General features: G+C 41.1%; 1 pseudogene; it reads left to right on the top strand.

Annotated features, from left to right (window-relative positions):
* Positions 1 to 4,099: 4,099 nt before the first annotated feature.
* Positions 4,100 to 6,596, top strand: LOC148716269 (zinc finger protein 862-like; annotated as a pseudogene).
* Positions 6,597 to 15,000: the final 8,404 nt, after the last annotated feature.

Genomic DNA, 15,000 nt, shown 5'->3' with positions numbered 1-15,000 from the left:
TTATTTCTGAGATATTGTCATTACTATTTTATGATGTTTCAAACAGATATTGAGATTGTCTTAAGAATCAATGTAATCTCAAAATTCTTCAATTTTGCTTTGATTTTTGAAAGAAAAATGCAGCAATCATTTTGCCTTGAAATCATAGTTGTTCTTTTTCAAGTGAGAATAAAATCATTTTTTCAAAATTACCTTGAAAACATGGTTGTTTGTGCACATTAAATTGCCTTGTTTTTAAGGCAATTGAATTTTTTGAAAACTGCCCTGTTTTTTCAGGCAATTTTGAAAAATGTGCCAGAAACCCCCTTTACCTACTACTCCAGACAGTGCACTGTCTATTTTCACTTACATATCAAGTATCGATGATGTTTTCTTTCATCTTTGCACAGGGAGACATAGATAACCAAGACGAGGAAGAAGTTGATTCCAAAGCCCTACCAGGTTGGGGCAAGGTGGATAAACTGGCTGAAGCCCTTATCAATATAGAGGGACTATTTGTTACCAATGCCCAAGCTGAAGTAATGAAACAGCTATATGACAACCTGTTGTAATATGTCAAGAAGTCACTGAAGTGCCCAGTAACGTTCCACTCAAGGTCAGTTTGCCCGAAAATACCCCTCGAGACATCTTAGAGTTGAAAGAATGAAAAGGTAAGCAAAACAGAACAACACCAACAAAGTGGTCAGTGCACTGCTACTTATTATGTCATTTGCTTCATTTTTTCAGGTATTTGATTTTTTTACAATATATGATCATAGGTACAAGAACAAAACATGTTTGGAGGAAATAAAGACTGATTCAAGGTAAGATGTTACTGCTCCAATACCCTTTGGCAAAAAAGGGACTTCCTGCTCACAAAGAGTGCCCAACTGCTACCCCTGTTGAACCAGAAACGTCAGAAGAGATCCCTGATCAAGAAGACACTGTGGGTCAGGCAAATGTACGAAGAGCAGCAGCCCCGCCTCAGCCGCAACCAACAAAGCCCATAAGTCGTACAACAGAATGGCGGCAACGAAAGAACATTCAAGAAGTGATGACTAGGGAAGAACATACCGTTGAGAAGGCTCCATGCACGGAGTACATGTGCAGAATGCACCAATAAACAATGGTGGGTACTGGACATACCCAGTTCCGCCCATATCCCCAAAGAAGAGCAGGTAGCTCTTCGAAAAGCAGAGGCTGAGGCCAAGAAGGAAGCGTGCAAGGGCAATTAACTTGTCTGACTGTTTCCAAATCAGATGTGTTTAAAGCTCACATGCAGGTTTATTATGTTACACTAAAACTTGTCTGATTTTGTTTCAGAAATAGATGTGTTGAATTTCACATGCGAGTTACTTATTGATCACCTCCTTAATCTCATTTTTTGGAAATTTTACAAACTTAAACTGTCAATTTGAGATTTTCTACATTTATAAATACTCGATGTAGATGATGAAAAGCTTTGTGCCTTTGCTGACCAAATAGAGAAGAACCACTTACTTTATTAAATCTCAGAAAGCTGCTTCTGTTTGAAAATAAGTTATGAAAGAATTTTCTAGATTTTCTTTGTGGTGCAATCAACCAGTCTCAAATACAAGTTAAGAAGCTACATCGGTACCAGAAGCATCTCAGTCAATACATGCACATGAACCAGAAGTGCCTGTGCCCCATGTACCTGAAGCCAGAGCAAGTACCAACAGCTCCAACAGCCCTCTCTAGCAGTGTTAGGAATGAAAATAAAGGTTTTTGCATCAAGTCTCATTAATATGTGATTCTTTTCTGGAAAAATTATGTTATGTTTTGGAACATCATTCCCTCCCAAATAGATGGTGTAAAACACTACCTAGAGCTGACCACCTGCGGTTATCTCAGGCCTTATTTACAACAAATTAGAAGGGAAAAGCAAAGATAGACTTCAACAGGTGGGCAACATATTCATAATTGTTTGTTCAATGCAATTAGTATATAACAGAGGCAGTTTAAGAACTTCTTATCATTAGCCATTGTAATATTACTTCACAAGTGTATGAATATATTTTCTTAGTCAGGTGACTATTTAGTTCCTTTATTATTAGTACTTCTTGACATCTTAGTATCTTTTACTTTTTCTTTTATTATTGTATTTTGATATACTGTATACTAGATTACTATTTCTTGTGAGAAAAACATAATTCAGTTGTTTTTACTTTGAACAGTGTTTCCATCAAACAGTTATTCTAACTATAGTGTATTTATCAACTATGGTGTGTGTATTGCTAGGATATACCGCACTGTGAGGCAAGTTGTAGACACTGACACCAACTACAACCTTGCTGCAGAGTACTTTGAGTGTAGGTGTTGCAAGAGAAAGGTTATCAGCTGGAGCCTGAGATTGTGAAACAACTTCACACTGGTGATCAAGTTCAGTTCCCAGTTCTGCTAACCTATCAATAGGCTTGTGATGTCAGAGCAGGGCTTGAAATTGTGACTGGTACAGGCGCATTTGTGACTAAAATTAGCTGATTAGTCGCAGATTTGCAACCAGTCTGTGGCTGGTCATTCAGTCACATAGTAGCGATTGGCGACTATTAAGCCTAAGTTAATAGAGGATTATCATATTGAACAGTCCTGTGTCTTTCTATAAATGAAAATTTAAAATCTTCAGGTAAAATCCTGTTAAATTTACCTTAAAGTTACAAAGCTCGATCACCCATTTCATCACCATTAAAGCAGTTTCTTTAACTTCTTGTGTATGGTGGGCGCAATGTTAAGAAAGACAATCCCTGATTTGTAATAATGCAGACTAAAAGTGAACATGTGGGACAGGGATTGCGAAATAATTATATTCCATGTTTGATCTTTCGCAAACAGTTCACAATGAATGTTGGTGACCAGGAGTTGAAACATTTCAAACATCTTCTCCTTGACGATAAATTCAAAGAAGCCAGGAAAATAAAGGTGATTTCCAGAAAGAGCTAGAGGTCAAAATTCCAAGTGGGCTGAAAGATCTTCCAAGGGATGACTTCCCACAGTTCTGATCCCAAATGACGTCAACCGACCCAGAGGTCAATGCTTGTTTGCACTTAAAGTGACACGTAATGGAGACTGCCTACTTAATGCAAGCTCTATTCTTGTTCATGGGAACGAGTCAGCTACAACGTTTATACACATTCTAGTTGCTGGCGAGTTGTATTTTAACACATCATTTTACGCTGATCATGACATATTTGTTGACACAAGAAGGTCTAACACTGATCTTTCCCTGGACACCCTGTTTACAGTTGCTCTTTCTGAAGCAGGTACTGATAAGTACCCGTAAACTGGCAGCAAAACTGATGCCGTAAAGTCCGAAGCGCTGGTTGCATGTACTAGGGGAGAATGGTCGTCATTCATTCATTCATTCAAGCCTTGCATTCGTTCTTTCCAAATAAGTGTATTCCATTTATCCAGATGTGAATTTCCGGTTTCAAAGTCTCACTCACAGAATAGTGAAACCATGAGCATCTGCCACTAACCATGAAGCCCAAGTTCATATCCTTTGGTCTAGAGATGGTGGTTTTGATAATCGTCCTGAGGTGTGGTATGAACCAAACCATTTCGTTCCTTTAATCAGTGAGGATGAATTTGCCGACTGCCCTATCAAGCAAGAAAGCACTGCTAGTGCAGGACAGGAAAACAAAACAGGGAATACTTTTCTCCTTTATGAAAACACAACCCGTGACTAAAATCAGTTCAGATAATTCCTAGATCTATACCTGGTAAGAAACAGAATGCTGTGGCAGCAAAACTTAGTGTGGACGCTCAGCCAGATGTTTCAAAGTCAATGGAGTCAACAAAGCACAAGATTTGCCACAAATGGAAGGATGAGTTTCTGTGGCTTACTGTTCAAGAAGACCAAGCCTTACTTTGCAGTGTGTGTTGTGATGCCCCTCATGCAGCAGGCAAGACCCAGTTATTGACAGGCTGTACTTCGACTAAGAAGGAAACCATGCAGCAACACGCAGCAAGTAATGGCCATTTACGTGCCCAGGCAGCCGTGCTTGCCAAGCAAAAGCCAGTGTGAGAGACAGCAATAGCCCAGAGTTTGGCCAAAGGTAAAAAAGAGCAGGAGGAGAGAGATCAGAGAGAAGTAGCAGTGAAGATGACGACAACCTACTTCCTGGCAAAAGAAGAAATCCCTTTGAGCAAGTTTCATGGTCTCATTAATTTGCAGAAAAAGAATGGCCTGGAATTAACCTATACCTACGCAAACAAAAAAACATGCGCTGAGATGGTATCCGTCCTTGGAAAGTTGTTCAAGAAAGAAACAGCTTGGGATATAAACAAGAGTAACTACATCAGTATGATGGTGGATGGAGCCAGAGATGCAGGGGGCCTGGAAAATGAAACTGTTTTCTGTCGATATGTGCTAGTTGGTTGCCCAGTTAACCAGTTGATTAGTCACAAAGCTGTTGAACATGCAAACACAGAAGGTAGGTAATAAGCTTTGCATGCCCTTTCACAGTCAGTAACAACAATTACCAAAGGGTCATGTACTATTTTGATAAAAAAAATTATTTTAGGGTTAAATAAAGCTGTATGTTCTACATTCAAAAAAGCTGATGTAAGCTGGGAATCAAAACTTGCTGCTTTTGGCACAGACAGCGCATCGGTAAACCTAGAAAAGAAGCCTGGGCTTGCAAACCTCCTAAGAAAAGAGGTATCCTATCTTGTGGACTTCCATTGTTTGCCTCATCGACTTGAACTCGCCCTATTAGAACTGCAGAACAGCTGTAAATCAGTAGATGTTTATAACATGCTCCACCTGATCTGGAAAAGATATAACTACAGCCTCAAGAGTGTGCACGCCCTGAAATCTATGACTGATGAGCTGCCAATCAATGTATTGAAGCCAACACAAGTAAGAGGCACCCTCTGGCTTCCACATGTCAGCCGAGCCCTAAACGTGTTTGTTGGATACAAGAAACTGAGTGAGACTGAATCTGGTCAATATTCTGCTGTGCCGATGCACATGGAAGACCTCAGCATTAATTTGAAGACTGCTGACATTCAGGGCCAAGCATGGCAAATTGTTGAAAAAATGAAAGATGTCCATTTTGCTGCATTTTGCCATTTTTAGCCAATTTAATTGCTATTTTAGGCCAGCTTAGTTTACAGATGCAGCGAAATGACATCATTCTACCAACAGTTGTGTCCCTTCTGAAGGAAACCCTGGTGCGCATTGAAAGCCTTCCGAGTCGACCAGTTCCTGATGGCAATTTAGCACAGTACCCCAAGAGTGTGCACCTTGAAATCCATTGCCAATGAGCTGCAAATCAATGTATTGAAGCCAAAACGAGTAAGAGGCACCCGCTGGCTTCCACATGTCAGCTGAGCCCTAAACGTGTTTGTTGGATCCAAGAGACTGAGTGAGACTGAATCTGGTCAATATTCTGCTGTGCCGATGCACATGGAAGACCTCAGCATTAATTTGAAGACTACTGACATTCAGGGCCAAGCATGGCACATTGTAGACAAAATGAAAGATGTCCATTTTGCTGCATTTTTAGCCGATTTATTTGCTATTTTAGGCTGGCTTAGTTTACAGATGCAGCAAAATGACACCATTCTACCAACAGTTGTGTCCTTTCTGAAGGAAACCCTGGTGCGCATTGAAAGCCTTCCGAGTCAAGCAGTTCCTGATGGCCATTTACCACAGTTCCTCTAGGCAACAACAAGCAGTCAAACATTCCATTAGGAGACGTTAATTTCCCACACACGAGATTGTGTGATGGATGTCCGCCCTTGGGATAGGATGGGATGGGTGGGAGGGTGGACTAGCATGAATGGTTCCTATGTTCCTTTCTAGTCCAACCCCACTGCAAAAATACTTAATGCAGTAAAAATGGACTAAATTAAATTAAACTAAATTAAATTCCAGGGCATTGTTCTGAGAGGCTCACTGGAAAGTAAATCAAAGCGGGGTGGAACCATCAAAGGCAACCTTCAGTCTGAAATCCAAAATGCAGTGGATCTTAGCACAAATGGTGTTAAAGAGAGGTTTGACATTCTGCTACATGCTACCGAGTAAGAGTGTCAATCTACTAGGAAAGTACCTGATTATGGCCCCAGAGAGGTTGTTCAGGACATGCTGGTTTTTAATGTGAATGCCTGGCCCACATGTTCAAGTGAATTGGTAGAATATGGACGACTGGAGGTACAGCGATTAACCAACTGGTTCCAAGTAGCAATGGAGAAGGCAGGCTGCAACACTAAAAGAAATCCACAAACATTGGGTTTCCCTTAAAATTCAAGTGAACAGCCAGTTCCACGAGCTGGACTACGTCACCCTTTGGCAAACCTTGCTGACGAAAGTCCCATACAAGGAGGACTACACAGATTTCTCACATCTAGTAGAGATTCTTCTTGTCCTCCCAACTTCCGCAGTTCAGTGTGAGCGGGCTGTGTCAGCCCAGAATTGGATAAAGAGTAGCACCAGAGCAACCCTTGGTGGGTCCGCACTAGAGGACTTGATTCGTATATCATCTGAGGGTCTACCTGTGGCTGAATTCATTCCAGATCCTGCAGTTAATCGTTGGTTTTCACGGGACAAGTCTAAAGAGGAACGCTCAAGGAGACTGCACTTTTTAAACAATTAATATTCTTTGACTTTGCTGAGTTAATTGCACACAGCATGATGTGTTTCATTCACATGACTGGGCTGAGATCAATATTACTTAATTTTATTTATTTTGATGGTAATGTTTTTAATTACTTAGTTACTCAAGTGACACCTTGAATTAGGAAAGGCCAGGGCCGTCAGAAAATTCAGCTTATCTGATTTTTCGCAAAGTCAGTTTTTTTGTTAGCTGCTGCTAATGGGATTTCAATAAGAATTCGAATAGTTGACAAAGTTTGCTCCTGTCCAATGTAGTGACGATTTCCTTCTGTGGACACCTTGAATTTCTTACAAATGACAAAAAACCCTAATGCTTTAGCATTTATATTCCATAGAATTCCTTTAATTGTCTTCATGGAAAATGTCAATAGAAAGATTTCGACGTAGAAGTGGACACAATTAATCCCCCACCCCATCTCCTCACAACTGCCTCGCTCAACCCAGGGTTAGCTCGGGCTTGGACCTAAAACAAGATGGCGGTCATGTTTTTTCATCCAGTCTTCATAAGTGTCCACCTGAGACTCAGATGTTGCGAGAATATCCAGTCTTTCACAGGTAGCTAACCGCATTTATTATATATGTCATGCAAAGTTTTAGTACGTAAATAATAATTTGAAATATTGAAATAATGGTTGAAAGTCTCAGTGTTTTTACCACATTCAACTCTGATCGATCATGGCAAGTCAGTCCCATTGACTGATAGATTACTTGAACATTAAGCTTTTGATCAGCCTATGTAGTCAAAGAAAATTGCTTTTAGTTACATTAGATTTCACTCATGAATGACTGTTAGTAGTAATTATACCATGGCAGTGCAACTGTTAATAAAGGGTGCATTAATTTTCCTGGTTTGGAAAGAAAATGCTTCACCCTCCTTTAATAGTGATTGTATGGATGCTGTTTCAGTTGGAGTAATAGAATCACAGCATTAACATAAATTATTACAGTTCTAATAATAAACACAATTATTAACCATTAACCTGGCATTTCAAGCCTCTTTTTAAACATTTTTCCAAGTGGTCTCATCTAATTTTTTTGCGACTACAATTTTCAAACTTGCAACTAAATTTTCAGAACTAGTCCCAAATTATCAACTTGCTTTTTTTTTTTTTTATTTCAAGCCCTGCACAGTCATCAAACTTTTGAAAAACAGCTGCTGCTAATGGGATTTCAATAAGAATTCGAATAGTTGACAAAGTTTGCTCCTGTCCAATGTAGTGACGATTTCCTTCTGTGGACACCTTGAATTTCTTACAAATGACAAAAAACCCTAATGCTTTAGCATTTATATTCCATAGAATTCCTTTAATTGTCTTCATGGAAAATGTCAATAGAAAGATTTCGACGTAGAAGTGGACACAATTAATCCCCCACCCCATCTCCTCACAACTGCCTCGCTCAACCCAGGGTTAGCTCGGGCTTGGACCTAAAACAAGATGGCGGTCATGTTTTTTCATCCAGTCTTCATAAGTGTCCACCTGATACTCAGATGTTGCGAGAATATCCAGTCTTTCACAGGTAGCTAACCGCATTTATTATATATGTCATGCAAAGTTTTAGTACGTAAATAATAATTTGAAATATTGAAATAATGGTTGAAAGTCTCAGTGTTTTTACCACATTCAACTCTGATCGATCATGGCAAGTCAGTCCCATTGACTGATAGATTACTTGAACATTAAGCTTTTGATCAGCCTATGTAGTCAAAGAAAATTGCTTTTAGTTACATTAGATTTCACTCATGAATGACTGTTAGTAGTAATTATACCATGGCAGTGCAACTGTTAATAATGGGTGCATTAATTTTCCTGGTTTGGAAAGAAAATGCTTCACCCTCCTTTAATAGTGATTGTATGGATGCTGTTTCAGTTGGAGTAATAGAATCACAGCATTAACATAAATTATTACAGTTCTAATAATAAACACAATTATTAACCATTAACCTGGCATTTTAAGCCTCTTTTTAAACATTTTTCCAAGTGGTCTCATCTAATTTTTTTGCGACTACAATTTTCAAACTTGCAACTAAATTTTCAGAACTAGTCCCAAATTATCAACTTGCTTTTTTTTTTTTTTATTTCAAGCCCTGCACAGTCATCAAACTTTTGAAAAACAGGGGCCTTGGAAATAGCTCCACAGAATTACAGAAGAAGCTTACAAAAGAACACAGTGAAAAGTGGCTCCATAATTCGGCCAGTATCTGACTGACTGCAATTACTTTGCCAGTCCATCCAAAGGTGGGATCACAGGTCCCCTTAACTTCCAAGAACCTCCAGAATTTGTACCATTGCCAAAGTATGGGTGGCTTCTCACAGAGTGTGTGCAAGACATCATGGCCAGAATGGACTATGTTAGAGCATCCATCTCCTCTGTTTTTGGAAGGATGTTGAAAATGGACTCTCTTAGGAAAATTGTGAGAAAACTTGCAGGAGCTACTGCCGCTACTGCTTCTTAGGCCACCAACGTTGGAAATGAAAAAGGACAAGTGCTTATGTCAATGATGACTGTCAACGAAGGAACTGGATTGAAAATATGGCAAATGGACTAATGAGGAGATATTCTTTGGCTGGTGTTTCACCTACTGAGGTCCTTTACTTTGACAGAGATTGTTGTGCCACTGGCAAGACAAAAATGCTGCCCTCACTGTGGGACAATTTAGTGATACACCTTGATATTTGACACTTTATGAGAACTGCTGCTGGATGTAACACAGAGGCTCATCAACTCGAGAATGCATTTGTCACTCGTTTATCACAGTGCATCTTCCAATGGAGTGAAGAAGACTTGGATTTATTCAATTCTGCCAAAAGGGTGTAAGCTGCAGAATCAGGACATTGCTGACCCTTCTGATGCAGCCTTTATTGAGAAGATTACATGGAGAGAATTGGCTCTAAATCACAGTAGGAGGACTCAGGGAATAGTTGACACCACTACAATGATTTACGATCTACTACTGATGTTTACTGGTCCCCAGGGATGTGATACTACTGGAGTTCCTTTGCTTGACAAAACCCGTATATGGGAAATATGGGACAACCAACTGCACTATATTCCATGCATCCAGGACCCTGAGCAGCTGTATACTAAATCAGGGGTCTTGACTAAAGTTGGTGTCTAACTTCCAACTTATAGATGTGCAAGAGGTTCAACATCTTTAGAGTCATTCCAGCTGCATATTAAAAAATTCATACAGGAATGATCTCTGTGTTAAGACTTAACATATCCCAAATACAAAAGTCTGTAAAACTGTTCTTGTTTATTTCTGGTACCTAGGCAAGAGGCATTCACTTTCAAGCTTACTTGTTAGATGGCCGGATGAGGTGGAATGCTGATCGAGCTTCTCATGCACTGTCGGGTACTGAATCAGGACCAGAAAGCTACAGTGGATTAATACATGCTGTGAATGACCTAAGTGAAGATGTCCTCGGCAAGAAGATCAAGAGCAATATTAAGAATATTGGAATCCACACAGGTGAAATGACAGAAGTTGATTATTTCCTCATGGAGGAAGTAGTCCCTTGTGGTTACAATCTTCGTTCAGGGGATAGCCTCTATAGAGATACCCTAAGTGAGGACAGATAGACTGGCAGCTTTCTGTACCAATAAATTTCTTCCCCGAAGGGGAAACCCTTGAGGGCATGTTTATGATAACTTTTTGAATCTAATGAAATTTTCGTGCAAGTTGTTGAAATATTATCCATTAAGGACTATTTATATTATTCATACATGAGAAATTGCTGTAATATTATTAGTGCTATTCATATCATTTCTTCTATTGTGGGTGTAATTTTCTGACCCGCACCGTAATTCAGCTTGCCTGCAAAAGTGTTGATTAAACATATCTATCTATCTATCAATCAAACTAGTGAGATTCTCAGGGACAATACCCTTGAAGATGAAGATGAAGATAAGAGACCACAAGGGGAAGAAGCTCTTTCAGATATCAACCCACACCAACTAGATGAAGGATTTGATGAAGATGAACATGAGACAATTGCACTTGCAGAGCAGGTGTTTACCATGCCTTTGGGTATTGACATAGGTAGATACATATTTTCCCAAAAGTCTTTGAAACTATGTAACTGTGTAAAACTGTGTAAAACTAAACTGTGTAACTAAAAATGTGAATTTTCATTTAGACACAGCTGCAACCAGTACTTCTGATGAAGACTCTGCTGAGCCTGTGGGAAAAGATTTATCGTGTGATACAGAAGTAAGTTTTCAGAGAGTAAAATCTTAACTACCGGTAATTCATTTTTTGGCCTATAAGACTCTGCTGGGTCTGACAACATTCAGGGACATGAGGAAGTCCAGGTTTTAGCAGCACTTCTGGTTTATTTCAGAGCAGAAAATATGGCCTTGTCCAATAACCAACCCAATGAAATCATTAGATTGTGGAAAAGCTTTCATGAATATGATCAACAGCTGACAACATTTGCTCCCCGCCACTGCACTACACTGGTTATGCGAAAGTTTAGAGCTACAAAAAGAAGAAGTACCAATGCTATACCAGATGGTACTAGGAGGTGAGCTACTTTATCTTTTGTTGTTAATATTACAAAAAACCCTTTTTCATAGAATTTGTTTCTCTTTCTTAAGATGTTTTCTAGCCTCCAACAGTGTACCAGCCCAATGGCCAGATCGTGACAGGTACACTGAGGTTGTTATATCTGAACTGTGTAATCTACATCCTGAGCCAAACAGATCAAGGACAAAAACATCTAACCCTTGGTCTCTTGCGTGCAAAGACTACCAAGGCATACAAGAATGTGTTATGAACAATGGCATGGTGATGAGACAGATTCAGCTGCCAGAAATAAACCAAGCAACACCAAGTCAGTGGTATATCAAGTGACAAACCAGCCATACCACTGCTTCCGTCTCTGCCACAAGTCAACTATCCTGTGCCCTTCAAATTTACATTACCAACCAATACCACAAGAACAGTTGTTCTCAGAGGTCTCTCTTCATAAGCTTCTCAGAGGTTCTCTCTTCATAAGCTTCCCAACTGATGCCAATCCTTCCAGCTTCTGTTCTTTTTTTGTACAGCTACCAACAGTAGTAAGAAGACTTCACCCTGCTCCAATACAGTCAAAAGTACACACCACTAAGGAAACTAAGGAAACGTCACCTGCACGGTATGCGAAGATCCTGGATGAGACGAAGAGGTACGCTCATTTTAACGATATTTGCCCTAAGTCTATTAGGATCTGACTATTGCGTGCTACCCTTGTTATATGTATTTTCTTAATTGTTCTGATTAATATCATTACAGCCTGCTCACGAGCCAAGAGGTCCACAGAAATATGGAGTCAGAGCCTGCGGAAGGGGGTAGGAGGGCGTTGGCAGCCGCAGAAAAGGCTACAGGTAGCCATGGGCTGAGCGTTTCACAGTACCTAGCAGCGAGGGACTACCTGCCGGTTGCCCTCACAAGGAGCATCGGGACACGCCCCGGTGCCCTTGAGTGTGCCACTATTGGCCAGTTCCACGCAGCCAGGTGGGACAACCAAAAATGATCTAAGGTAATGCTGGTCACCAGCCATAAATGACAAGTGGAGGGCCCTGCACCCATTCCCCTAAGTGAAGAACTGGCGGGGCAGCTCGAGGTCTTTAGGAGAAGGCTACAGTCCCTGGTAAGCCAGGATAGTTCTGATGGAGTAAGGATCTTCCTAAAGTCCGATGGCACGCCCTACCAAAAGGGCACGATCGGCCAGCGGATTACCGCTTTCGTCGTGAAAACCGGCGTCCGTGCTGACCGGCCTATCAGCGCCACGGACTTTAGCAAGTGGCTGGTAACTGTGATGAAGGAGAAGGAGAAGAGGCGAGGGGTCCCATTAGACGAGGATCTGCTGCGGCACTTAATGTGCCACAGCGAGAAAGCGCACACTTGGTAGGTACCATTTATAAGCAGCTATGTGAACAGGTCCCTCTCCCAAGCATGATGACATTCATGCAATGTGTTTCTCTTACATCCCATTTCCAACTGTAGGTACCTCAGGGAAGACCTAACAGAGGTAGCAGCTGAAGCGTCGCAGCAGATCCAGCTGCACACCACATCAAAAGAAAGAAGGCGCCAAGCAGGCAAACCCGCAAAGCTTGCCCACCGATCACTCCCATTCACGCACGTCGTTTACTCTGACCCCAGAAGAGCTATCAGCAGTTTCTGTTGCCTTTAGTGACGACATCCAGGAGAGATCTTCTCCCCGGAAGAAACAAGTTATAAAGCGTATGGGGAATGATGAGGTGCTGGCAAAGATCGTGCAATCGGGAGAGACAGTGAAGCGGGTGGTCAACTGGGTTCGCTACTTGGTTAAGAGGCAGCAGCCTGCCGGCCCCACCGACCTCCCCGAGGAGGATCCAGTTGCAAGAACAGCCTCCTTTGTGCTTACTCAAAAGTCTCGTTCCTCCATTTTTTCTACATCATCGGCCAGGCAGCCCTGGACAGAGGAGGAGTCCAAGCTCATTAGGGTTGCAATGACGCACCTCGACAAAGTACCAACCAATAGCAAGATCCGCTCCATCTTCTCATCCTCTATAAGATTAGAGACCATCCTGAGGGAGAATCCCTTTGAGAGAGTGCGTAACAAGGCGCACAACCTCTTCAAGAGGCGCACGTAGGAGGAAGCGTGGCTGGGCGCCTTAGAGAAAAAAGAATTGAGAAAAAAAAACCAAAAAAACAAAACAAAAAAACAAAAAAAAACAAAACAAAAAAAGTCTGTGTGGTCACTGTTGTATCCTGTTGTCTGACTCTGAGTGATTCATTAGGGATCAAGAGCGAGCTGGGGTAACCAACCAGCGGGGAGTGCCCCACGAATCACTCAGTCTCAGACAACAGGTACATCACATCACACGGCACCCATTGGGTTTTTTAGAGTTGCGACGTTGCGTTCTGTTTTTGTTTTTCGTTGCATCATTGGTTTCCTTGTGTTTTTAACTCCGCCATTGCCGGTCCCAAGCCCGGATGAGAAAGGAGGAGGGTTGGGCTTTGGTCTTGCATCCCAAGCCTGTGAAAAACAAATGAGCAACAGAATAAATTGTTATTGAAAGCTCTGATAGTGTATTATTCTTTGTCGTTGGAAGGGTTAAGGGACTTCGAGTTCTTTTCATCTCAGTAATATAAGTAGGCTAAGGGGTGAGAGTGAGAAAAAATCGTTTTAAGGCTTGGATACCACTCAAAAGCGCTAGAAGTTCCTATTGGGGATCATTGAACCTGTAGCAAGAGTGTTGGAAATTTAAAATTTTTACTAAAATGGCCATGCTACCCCTTAGCCAAAAAATCCAAGATGGCGGACACCAAATGGGGTGCTATCATGGGAACTACTATAACCAACGAATCTCTCACGTTCTATACTTGCAATTTTTGTGAGGCAGAGACATGCCATGGAACTAATTTGCTGTGAAGTTTGAAGTAGTTAGATGCTGAACGAAGAGAGCTGTGGTGGCTGTAAGATTGACAAGTCAAACGTGTAAGATGGGCTAAGGAGTCTAAATGAGAATATCTGGTCTTAAGGCTTCAGAACCACTTTGAAAGCGCTAGAGACTCGTTTCAGAGATCAATGAGCCTATAGCAGGAGTTTCTGGGAAATTTAAAATTTTGACCAAAATGGCCACAAAGTCCAAGATGGCGGACACCAAGATGGCGGACACCAAGATGGCGGACACCAAATGGGGTGCTCTAATGGGGAATACTGTAACTCCCCAACCTGTCATGCTCCTTACTTACAATTTATCAGAGTAATACATAAGGTCTAGAATTAGTCAGATACGAAATATGAATTTATTTCTTCAAGAGACAATGGAGTTACAGTTCTTTGAAGATTGACTAGTGAGATATGAAAAATGGGCTAAGGGGTGAAAGTCAGAAAAAATCGTTTTAAGGCTTTGAGACCGCTGAAAAAGCGCTAGAAGATATTTTTAGGGATCAATGAACCTATAGCAGGAGTTTCAGGGAAATTTAAAATTTTGATCAAAATGGCCATGCCACTACCCCTTGGCTAAAAAATACAAGATGGCGGACACCAAATGGGGTGCTCTCATGGGGACTGCTGTAAGTCCCCAACCTGTCATGCTACTGACTTGCAAGTTATCAGAGTAAGACAAAAGGTATAGATCTAGTCGCATACTAAATATGAATTTATTTCTTCAAGAGACAATGGAGTTACAGTTGTTTGAAGATTGACTAGTGACTTAAGAATAAATATTAACGAGAAAAACACACAACGTTTCGATGACTCCATGTCATCATTCTCAAGTGAGAAGAGAATAAAATTGCCCCGCTGACTTAGATGCTCCTAGAGGAGTCGAAGGTAACAATCGTTTCCCTGTAAGAATGGGTGTCGAAGGTAAATCTTTAAGACTCGTAAACCCATAGGGAAAGCTGATGG

This window comes from Stylophora pistillata, chromosome 14, assembly GCF_964205215.1.
Source record: "Stylophora pistillata chromosome 14, jaStyPist1.2, whole genome shotgun sequence".
NCBI classification, from domain to species: domain Eukaryota; kingdom Metazoa; phylum Cnidaria; class Anthozoa; order Scleractinia; family Pocilloporidae; genus Stylophora; species Stylophora pistillata.
This window is presented reverse-complemented; position numbering and strand designations above follow the sequence as displayed.